We start from the raw sequence: 12,016 nt of genomic DNA on the forward strand, positions 1-12,016 counted from the left end.
TGTTAGTTGAAGGATGTAAAATGTGTTATGCTTTAAAGACATCACAATTAATAAGCAATACTAATTTCTTCCACACAGCCTCTTTCCTCCTGTGTCCTACTTTCCAAAGCTTAACAAGCCGCATGTCTTCATGCTCTATCAGTGCAGTTACTAAATGCCTTCTCCATTGACTTCTCTCTTTTTGCTCCAATAATGTGATTACCTTTTCTGACCATTTTCTGAAGTTCTGGGACAATTTAAAAGAAACATTTGGGCGATGTCCTCCTTTCCTCCATTTTTTGGCCAGAATTTCAAGACGGGGAAAACCAAAATGTTCTTGGACAAAGAGAGAAATATTTAGCATCTAAAATTTTCTGCCTTTTTGTGAGTTTTTCATATTTCTGTATATGTTCTTCCTAAAGGCTAAAACCGTTTGTACTCTCTTCACCAGAAAACCAGACTTTTCGTAAGACTGTCCTTTGGGTAAAATGTTAAAATTGGAGAGATTGATTGGCAGCCTTCATTCATTTCCCTCCATGATCCTTTTAGTCCTTTCCACACCTTCTCAGTCCTGAGGCGACCTTTTGTAAGCCCAGGCTTCTGGATCAGCAGCCGGCTGGGCCCACGGGCTCAGCCTGCATACCAGACATCCCGTGCATCTGGTGGGCCATAGCACATTGAAATTGTGCACCAGAAGCTTTGAGAAGTTCAACCTCTTCACACTGGGGATACAGCATTCTGGTGATGGAGATCCAGCATACTCTAAAATGCCCCTATGTTTAGAAACGTTCCCCAATACTGCTCATAAATTACACACAAAGAATCCCGGGGTGTTTGAACTTCTGGACTTGTCAACAGAAAATAGCAAGCAAAATGATTCTCATCCTCAAAGGTCTCCTGTGAATACATCATAAACAAGAATAAACTGTTCCTCTGTACTTAACACAATCTCAGCCTCTTGCCTGTCTTCACCTGCCATCACCAACCCCCCCCCCAAACCCACCCATGTCTAACTTCACACCTACATCTTAACACTTGGACATTCACAGGCCCCTGAAACAAAACATATCCCAAAATAGCCTTGGCAACATTTTTGATCATACATCCGTAAGAAATGTGGCGATGTGCACCTCCAAAATACATACATTAAAAAATAAACCATACACATATATTTCTTTAAAAATACATTAAAGGGGTGCCTGGGTGGCTCAGTTGGTTGGGCGTCCGACTTCAGCTCAGGTCATGATCTCGCAGTCCGTGAGTTCGAGCCCCACGTCGGGCTCTGTGCTGACGGCTCAGAGCCTGGAGCCTGCTTCAGATTCTGTGTCTCCCTCTCTCTCTGACCCTCCCTCGTTCATGCTCTGTCTCTCTCTGTCTCAAAAATAAATGAACATTAAAAAACAAAAACACATTTAAAAAAACAGGAATAAAGTCATAATTAAATTATTTGATTCAATACTGTCGGGAGTGTATTTCCAGACCCCATCTCAGGTTAACTGGGTAATTCTATTTCCTTATGGTTATCAAGATTCTAAAGATAATTCCCCAAGAATCCCATCTCCTGGACTTCAGTCAAATATTAATCTAGGTACTGCTTCAGTCACTAATCTAGGTACTGCTCTGAAGGGATTTTGCAGATGCAGTTACAGTCCTAAATCAGTTTACTTTAAGATATGGGGACTATCCAGATGGGCCTGGGTCAATCAGGTGAATCCTTTAAAAGAATAGTTTCCTCAGTTGGTACCAGAAGAGGGAAGTCAAAAAGATTCTGAATGTGAGAAAGATTTGAGGGTGATGGGAATGCAAGCTGGTGCAGCCACTCTGGAAAACAGTATGGCGGTTCCTCAAAAAACTAAAAATAGAACTACCCTATGACCCAGCAATTGCACTACTAGGTATTTATCCAAGGGATACAGGTGTGCTGTGTCGAAAGGACACATGCACCCAAATGTTTATAGCAGCACTATCCACAATAGCCAAAGTATGGAAAGAGCCCAAATGTCCATTGATGGATGAATGGATAAAGAAGACGTGGTGTGTACACACACACACACACACACACACACACACACACACACACAGTGGAGTATTACTCGGCAATCAAAAAGAATGAAATCTTGCCATTTGCAACTACGTGGATGGAACTGGAGGGTATTATGCTAAGTGAAATTAGTCAGAGAAAGACAAATATCATACGACTTCCTTCATATGAGGACTTTAGGAGACAAAACAGATGAACATAAGGGAAGGAAAACAAAAATAATATAAAAACAGGGAGGGGGACAAAGCATAAGAGACTCATAGAGAACAAACAGAGGGTTACTGGAGGGGTTGTGGGAGGGCGGATGGGCTAAATGGGGAAGGGGTAATAAGGAATCCACTCCCGAAATCATTGTTGCACTATGTGCTAACTAACTTGGATGTAAATTTAAAAAATAATAAAATAAAAAAAAAAGATTTGAGGGTGAGTGCCGGCTTTGAAGATAGAGAAGAGCACGGGAGGAAGAATGTGTGTGGCCTCTAGGAACAGAGAATGGTTCTCGGCTGACAGCCAGAAGGAAACGGGCACCTCAGTGCTCCAGTCACAAGGAACTGGGTTCTGCCAGCAATCTGAATGAGCTTGGAAGCAGATTCTTCCCCAGAGCCTTCAGATAAGAGTCTAGCCTAATACCTTGATTTCTGCCTTGTGGGATCCTAAGCAGAGAACCCACCAAACCCACCCAGACTCCTGAACTACAGAACTGTGAGCTAACAAACAAGATGTAGTCTTAACCCCCTAAGTTTGTGGTAATTTGCTGCACAGCAGTAGAAAACTAATACATCCCGTTGGTTTTCACATCTCTAAATAAAGGTAATAATTTCTGGCTAAGTCCTAGGATCACTCAGAAGGCAAATATTAATAAGATTTAATTAATATGGTTTAAGTTCAATCAGAAAAGAAATATATTGAATTATTTTCAAGATGATATGATTTTTAAATTAATTATAACACCCACTGAGGTTCAATCCGGGACAGTTAGACTTAATCCTAGTTAGGTTTGCTTTCTCATATTCATTGCAATTGCAGGACAGGACTAACTTTATGTCATAGGAGCTTAAAACATGGAATTGTTGCAGGATATGATTTAACCTGCAGTTTTTTCATTTCACAAAACAATGTCCTGAATTTATAGGTATTTTACTGGATATCCCACCTGTCAAATAGAAAGATTTTTTTTTTCCTTAGCTATATTTCCTTCTCTGAAAAACTTGGCCTTTATTTTGGCAAATACGTTGAAATTCATTAAACTGTATTCTGAAATTGAAAAATTATGAGAGAAGAAGAATAAGATGATCATCCCTGTTTTAATAAAATTGATCATGGAGATAAGAGAAAACAAAAAAGTGGGGCAAGAACATTCTGACCACATAATCATTCCCTGGGTAAACAGAGATATGAATGGTGCTGAGCCTGCTAACCCAGGTTTCTCCTCTTCAGAATGGTGGATAACCGTGGAGTTCTCTCATGAGCACAACTCCAAGACCAGATGTAGTTTAAACAAAGTGATCTGGGGAAGATAGGAGGAAGGAAATGAAAAGTAAGTGAGAGGTTGTATACAAGGTGAGAACGTTCCATTTTAGCGAGTAGACTTTATATACAGGATGGGAAGTATAGCTTGGTAGTTAAAAGCTATTTGACCATAGGCAAATTACTTAAATTCCCTGAGCCTCAGTTTCCCCATGTCTAAGTAAGGATAGTTTTTCAATGTTCTCAGCACAGGACCTACCTAGGACACAGAGTCCTCAGTAAATGATGGCCGCATTAGGGTCGTGCAGTCTCATCCTTCCGCTCTTGTTCAAGAATCCTGGATAATCATCGCTATTCTAATGGATGCTAATAGCCCCACTGGCTAGTCCAGAGCATCATGTTCAAAGCAAAAGGCCTGATGTCTGGGCCAGAAGTCTAACACAAACACTCCCTTAGGAGAGGGAGGGACAGAGAGAGTGGGTCTGGCTATGAAGAGCTGATTCCTCAGGCGAGGGCAGGTTACTTAATAGATCCACAGAAGGAAGGACCTGTAGGCAAATATTCACAAATAAAAATCTCTTTCTAAAACAATCCAATTTTCTGGCCCAATCAGTTGACAATAATTTGGCCATTGAAAATCATATTTTTCCAACATGGTCCATTTTCTTGGCTTTCCTAAGTCATTAATTATGACCATGTTTTCCCAAATGTGGAAATTCCCCTTGCGCAGATGCCTCTGCTGGCCAACCCTCCTTTCCTGAGAAGTCTCCACAGCACAAAAATATTTTTGTTTTCCCCAATTGCCCACAGGGAAAATTTCCTCACTCTTTATTTCCCTCCTCCCTTAAAGCCCTCTGGCAATTTCCAGGAATCCGAGTAAACCAGAATCAGTTAGATCACTGGAGTGCCTTTTAGATATTCTACTTCTAATATGGCAAAAGAGAATCCTGAACTTTAAATTTAGCATTATTAAACCAATCTTAAGAGTTTCTCTTAATAACCAAAGGCAATGCCACTGAAATCAAAATACCTCCCACTCCCGCCCAAAAATATGGCTCTGGGATTTGGGAGCTTAAATTATAAACAGAGGTGGCCAAAGTGATTATCCTTGTATCTGGATCAAATGCTATTATGTGAAATATGCTTCATACACATTAAAGCCCCATACAAATGTAGGCCTTTGGCCAAGCGGGTATATACTCTGAATAGGAAGTGATTATTCAAATTGTAAAAATTTGTTAGAATTGACTCTGATTACCTTATTCATCTTCTGGATTTACAAAGTGCTCTGTGCAGGGCTGACAATAGTATAGGTACTTACTCCAGAGATACTGTGTTCTTTCCAGAACATTCATCAAGAAGCATTCCCATGCCAGAAACTAGATTTACTTGGTGGGGAGAGAGTAGTAGAGTGGTGAATCAGATTGGATCTCTGCCTTCAAGGTCTTTAAAATCTAGTAAAGAAGGTATGACTTCTTTACTTACTCTCTTCTTTACTTACATACTCTCAATGGTTCTCAGCCAGGGGCAATTTTGTTTCCCGCACCCCACCTCAGGGAGATTTGGCAGTATCTGGAGACATTTTCTTAAAAATATATTTTACTTATTTTTTAAAATAGGCTCCGCACCCAATGTGGGGCTTGAACTCAAGACCCCAAGATCAAAGAGTTGTATGCCTTACCGACTGAGCCAGCTAGGCACCCCATGGAGACATTTTTGATTATCCAAACTAGAAGTGGGGGTATTACTGTCCTCTCATGAAAGGAAGCAAAAGATACCTTTTGCCAATGCACAAGGCAGCCCTCACAACAAAGAACTACCTCATCTGAAATGTCATCAGTGCCAAAATTGAGAAACCCTTAACTAGCTATAGTACCTAGAACAAAGGGCTTGTTGGTTGACTGATTGGTGTTGATCTACATGGCAAATGACCTTCACCCCAAGACCCCAGTCATTTTGAATTTGTGCCTGTGCCTAACCCATTACAGCTGTTAGAAATCTTTTGAATAAATGAGTAAATTTAGACAGGTACTGAATAAAGCATGAGATAAAGTGTCATAGGCAAAATGAGTGATAATTCAGAGCGAATTGCTAACTCAAGAGGACAAAAATTTTCTAGCATGATGCCAAGCATATAGTAACTGCTCAGTGAATGTGAACTGAACATATTTAGATAGCCTCGCCCCACTCATTTGCTTAAAGCTTACAGTGCACAATATTGAAGAATCTTATCGTTAAAGCAGTCCTGGCAGTAGCCTTCTTGGAAATACTTCACTATAGACTGCTTGAGTGGCATATTGAACCACAAAGGGATACAACTATGAATTTTTGATAACATTATAGCATTCAAAATTTTCACTAATTCAAATTGGTCCTTTCTCTAATGTGCCTAATTAGTGAATGTTAATGAAGTGTGATATTTCAAACATCCAAAAACTGAGGTGGCCACTTAATGAATTTAGGGAAGGAGGAAGAAGTATTTTGGAGTGTGGCCTCAAGTTCTTTACATAGAATGTGGGTTCTGCTGTTTCTGTACAATAGAAGTAAAAATAAGTAGCAGAGGCATGGGCGTCCCAACTATTGCTTGATATGCATGAAACGCCAACAATAACAGAATGGTTAAGTGCCACTCTCAGTTAAGAATCAAGTAAAATGAAACTATATCTTTAAATTAGAATATGTCCAGGGCACCTGGATGGCTCAGTTGGTTAAGTATCTGACTTCAGCTCGGGTCACATGGTTCGTGGGTTCGAGCCCCACGCTGGGCTCTGTGCTGACAGCTCTCAGAGCCTGGAGCTTGCTTCGAATTCTGTGTCTGCCTCTCTCTCTGCCCCTCCCCTGCACTCTTTGTCTCTCTCTCTCTCTCAAAAATAAACATTAAAAAATTTTTTAAGTAAATTAGAATATGTCTGTAGAAAAATGTGATTTAATTTACTAAATTTATTTACACTTTTTTTTCCCAGAAAAAATGATCAGGTGGTCTAATGTTCTAGTGTTTACAAGATAAACAGAGCTATTATTGCATGGAAAATCTGTACTTTGATTAAGCAATTACCTTCAATTGTGATTATGTAGGTTACCAAGGAAATATTGGCTTTCTTCTTTCACCTATTTGACCTGCATTTTCTCAATGTAAGTTGGTGAGTAAGTCAGGAAATGGCATCTAATTTTGTATTAACATTAGTCAAATGTAAGTAGGAGGAGAGAGCTACCATTAAAATTTTAAATAGAAATAACGGGGATAATCTGCCATTTGGGTAATCAATGTTCCCTGAATTTAACACAGATAATGGAGACCACAATGTCTCTGATTTTTGCAACATAAAGGAGCAAAATTTTCTTCAAGTCTGAAAATTCCCAGTTAAGTCTTTGTCAAAAAGTGACTTTAATGAGATATGTTTAGGAGTGGGGGAGGGGGAATTTTACTCTACTTTGTATGAAGAAACAAATAAATAAAAATTATTTCACCTATGCAAGAGAAGGAATCTTATGGGGTAAGTTTACTAATGAACGAATGAAATTAAAAAATGACACATTTTTAAAAACATCAAAGGTTAGAAAATTAAAAGAATAAATCTTGGATCAGGGAAATATTTAGTATGCTCAGAAGAAGAGGCATAACCAGTAAAAATAGATCTTGATCTGACATATAATAACTGGCATAGCACTGGGATTGGTCAATCAAAATAGATGCCCAATTAAGCAGCATGTACAGTTGGCCATAAACAACATTTGGAATGGCCAAATTAATATGTGCCAGCTAAACATAAACCCTGGTTATTTTATATGACATGAAACTCAGTATGACATTGATTTCTAAACTGGAAAACATTATGGAAACATATATATATATATATATATATTTTTTTTTTTCTTTTGAGAGAGAAAGGGAGTGCAAACAGGGGAGGGGCAGAGGGAGGGAGAGGGAGAGAGAGAATCTTAAGTAGGCTCCATGCCCAGTGCCGAGCATGCCACAGGGTCCATCTCACAACTGTGAGATTATGACCTGAGCTGAAATCAAGATTTGTACACCTAACCAGTTGAGCCATCCAGACTCCCTGAAACATATCTTATTGTAATGTAATATATTTTATTTTATTTTTTATTCAAAATTTTTAATTATTTATTTTGAGAGAGGCAGAGATAGTGTGAGTGGGGGAGGGGCAGAGAGAGAGGGAGACAGAATCCCAAGCAGGCTCTACAATGTCAGTGCCGAGTCCGATGCTGGCCTCGAACCCACGAAACTGAGATCATGACTTGAGCCAAAACCAAGAGTCAGACGGTAACCGACTGAGCCACCCAGGCGCCCCTGCAAATTTTTTTTTAATGTTTATTTATTTTTGAGACAGAGAGATGGGGGGAGCAGAGAGAGGGAGACACAGAATCCAAAGCAGGCTCCAGACTCTGAGATGTAAGCACAGAGCCTGACTCAGGGCTTGAACCCACGAACCTTGAGGTCATGACCTGAGCCAAAGTTGGACACTCAACTGACTGAGCCCCCCAGACACCCCTATACTATGTTTTAGATGCAGGTAAATCAAGAGTCAGATCATGGATATGTAGACAAAAATAAAAATATCTGCTAATTTCTATTGAACTCATATTTTTATAGTTGTTTATGGACTAAGGATTCATCCTACCTTTATATCCTTTCATTACTTTTCAGATGAAGTAGACATTGTTATAAAAACTTAGGTTTGGGGTCTCTTTAGACCATCATCAGTAAGACCACCCTTCATTGCCTGAGTGCAAATCTCTTTGAAAATTCTAAAATATCTCTTTTTCCATGTCTGGAATGATATTCCCATAAAATCTGTGATGGTGATTTTTAGTTGGTAGGATATGAAGTGAGTATTTTTTGTTTTCTTCCTTACATTCTTCTGTGTTGTTTGAATTTTTTAAATAGCTTTTTTACAATTCATTCAAATAATAATCATTTTTAAAACCTCTCTGTTCTATTTATTTAGCCAAAATTGTAGTTCACAGTCTTTCTTCTATTAGCTAATTGATTTTTTGAATTTGCTCCCCAAACTCAACACTACTTTCATTTTTTAGGACCAAATTTTTAGTTAATAATTTTTAAAGTGTTATTTATTTATTTATTTGTTTGTTTATTAGACTTCAAACCTAATAAAGCCCAGCATGAAGCGCAACATGTGGCTTGAACGACCCTGAGATCAAAACCTGAGCTGAGATCAAGAGTCAGACGCTTAACCAACTGAGCCACCTAGGTGCCCCCAAAGTTTTTATTTTAATTCCAGTTGGTTAATATACAGTATTATTATATTAATTTCAGGTGTACAATACAGTGATTCAACCATTCCATACATCACCCAGTGCTCATCAAGACAAGTGCCCTCCTTAGTCCCCATCACCTATTTAACCCATCTCTCCACACCTCCCTTGTGGTCACAATCAGTTTGTTCTCTATAGTTACGAGTCTGTTTCTTGGTTTGTCTCTCTTCTTTTTTTTTTTTTTTTCTGTTTGCTCGTTTGTTTTATTTCTTAAATTCCACATGAGCAAAATCATATGGTATTTATCTTTGACTGACTTATTTTGCCTAGCATTACATTCTCTAGCTCCATCCATGTCATTGAAAAAAAGATTTCATTCTTTTTTTTATGGCTGAATAATACTGTTGTTGATATATATATCTCCCATCTTCTTTATCCATTCATCAATCGATGGACACATGGACTGTTTCCATACTTTGGCTATTGTAAATAATACTGCTATAAACATGGGGAGGGTCATGTATCTCTTTGAATTAGTATTTTTGTATTCTTTGGGTAAATACTGCTTTCATTTTAAACTCATCTTGAAAGAATCTCCTGCAGAGCCAGTGTGAAACGGCAGGAACTGTTTCCACATGGCACACTATCTTTGAAAGATTTTCTTTTGTTATTTTTATTCTTTGTGTTGTCACATCTAGTTATTTGATAATACTGCTAAACACTTCAATTTCCTTTGAAAGGAATACTACCGTATGTATGATTTAGGTAACTTGGGAACACATTGCTCAACTTAGATGGTATTTGTAAGGGTTGGAAAGATCCCTGGATAAAACAATCTCAGAAATTTTCCTTTGTCGTATAGGTGTCAGAGTGACAAAGGGGTGTGGATTCAGGAGAGACTGTGGTATTGAGGCTTACTAATTCTTTACACAATCTTCCTTCCTTCCTTGACTCTCATGGGGTGATGGACACCATGAACTAATAAAATCTCCAAAGTGTCTTTAAGCCAAATAGTTCAGTCTCTTCACATTTCTCATGGATCTTAAAGGGTTATATTTACTTGAGGCTGGGGGATCCTGGATCAGTAACAGAAATTCAAAAATAGTTGATTTTTTTTTAATGGTAGCAGGATAGGAATAACTTCTTTTCCCTCCTTTTTTGCATTGTGGTGTAATGCTGTTTGTGCTCTATCTACCCATCTATCGGTATATAAGTGAAAAAAGTAGGACATTTTTCGTCATTGGAAAATTTTGAGGTCAGGATGACTATCAGGTATGCTTTAGAAAAGACATGCATTTAAAGAGAACTTGACTAACATGACCTCTCAAATTCCTTTCAACTTTAAATTCTGTGCTTTGAAGTTTACCTTCCAATCTTATGGTGGTGATGCTCCACATTGGAAGTATAGGTGTCTTCTGGCCACCTTCCTCACTTTGCCTTGAACCTGCAGCTTCTGTGAGGGTGGCAGCTCTGGTAAACAGGAAATGGAGCACGGGAGAGTATTCCTAGGAGAGCTGGAGCTGTCCAGCAGTGGAAGGAACTGCCCACACACTAAGTTCCAACCAGAGACTGATGGATGGCAGGTTGGGACAGGGCTTCAGGTAGGCTACTCTTTTTTTTTTTTAAATACTTTTCTTTATTTTTTTTTAAAGTTTATTTATTTATTTTAAGAGAGAGAGAGAGAGAGAGAAAGAGAGAGAGAGAGAGAGAGAGAGAGAGAGAGAGAGAGAGACCATGAGCAGGGAAGGGCAGAGAGAGATGGAAGAAGAGAGAATCCTAAGCAGGCTCCACACTGTTAGTGCAGAGTGGGGCTTGAACCAACAGATTACAAGATTATGACCTGAGCCGAAACGAAGAGTCCGACGCTCAATGGACTGAGCTACCCAGGTGCCCCAGGTAGGCTACTCTTGACCACCAAAGGGGTGTGCATGTAGCACATATGTATGTAGAAGTTCTGTACATGCTTACTCATCCCAAGGAGATCTTTCTTGCTTTCTATATTCTTTTTCATTTAAAATGGGATCAAAAATCTTTTAAATTCTGTTGGAAGAAAAGAAAGTACAAGAGACAGAAGGGTTGAAGAGGACAGAACGCAAAAATAGGACTACTACATTGTACCAGTCTTTCAGTTTGTTAATTTCAAGATATTTAGCCACACACACATTATATAAACATACTCTATCAAAAGAGGGTCCAAGTCTATAGCAGCTTCATTACTTATAATTGGCAATCATAAATACTGTTGTTGTACACACCATTTGAACAAAAATCAGTATGTTGAGTATTAGCTTACAAAGGCTTCCCAGAATATATAGCTAAAAAAAATTAAAAATAAAGTTAATTTGGCCTTAAAAGGTTTCTCAGTCTTTCCCTTTTCAAGTGGCAGATGCTTTCACTTTGATGAATGCCCACTTGATTGAGGTGCTGAGGCACGATGCAAAAAATCTTTAAGCATGTTTATAGTTGTTTTTGTGGGTTTTTTAAATAAATGGCTGGATACCTAGCCCTTTTCTTTTTTCTTACATTTTCTTCTGAAAGGAAGAATCAATGTTCCCGCAGACATCCTAGATTTGAGAAGAAAGAACTTTGGGGAAACATCTCATCCAGCTCCCATATGCTAGGCGGTTAAATAGTAACCCAATTTTATAGGTAGAACAACTGAATGTGGAGAGGCTAATTGCTCCATAAGTTTTTAACAGTTTTTAACTTTATAGAATAACATGTATTCATGCATTGCAGAAAATTTGAGAATGCAAAAATACACATGCACAAAGAAAATGAAAATCCTCCTAGAGGAACTATTATTTACATTATGATGTATAGCCTCCTAAATACAGATGTATCATCGCATATGTACTTCATACTCCATATTCTTTGAGGAAAAAATAAAAAGGTTGAGTGGAAGAGCTGTTGGTCCATCTGATCCATACCTGGAATCAATGTCCACATATTTTTAACCATCTTCTTTAATGTGTCTCCTCTCCCCTGAGCCTAATCTGACAATAGATTATAAATAAGATGTCAAATTTCCTATTTAGAAAATAGTGCTAGGATTGTAGGCAATTCTTTACCTTTCTTTTCCTGAATAGAGACCCAAGAGATTGCAAAGGAAATATAATACTGCAAATATGGCTTTATTTTGGGGAGGTAATACTGGAGGTCCCTATGTTGACAGCTGCAAAGGCAGTCACATGCTTAAACAGAGCAAAGAGCCCTACAAAGGAAGAAGTTAACTTTAGCTTTGAAAATCCTTTTATCCTCCATGATTTTGATGGCTTTAAATTTGTCACCTGA

The 12,016-nt window shown here is 38.5% G+C and overlaps 1 protein-coding gene across 1 annotated transcript in view; it reads right to left on the minus strand.

Moving 5' to 3' along the window:
• MKLN1 (muskelin 1) overlaps positions 1 to 12,016 on the minus strand; it is a 378,677-nt gene that overhangs the window by 299,426 nt on the left and 67,235 nt on the right. The window lies entirely within an intron of this gene.

Source organism: Puma concolor, chromosome A2 (assembly GCF_028749965.1).
Source record: "Puma concolor isolate L17-30 chromosome A2, mPumCon1.1.hap2, whole genome shotgun sequence".
In the NCBI taxonomy this organism is placed as follows: domain Eukaryota; kingdom Metazoa; phylum Chordata; class Mammalia; order Carnivora; family Felidae; genus Puma; species Puma concolor.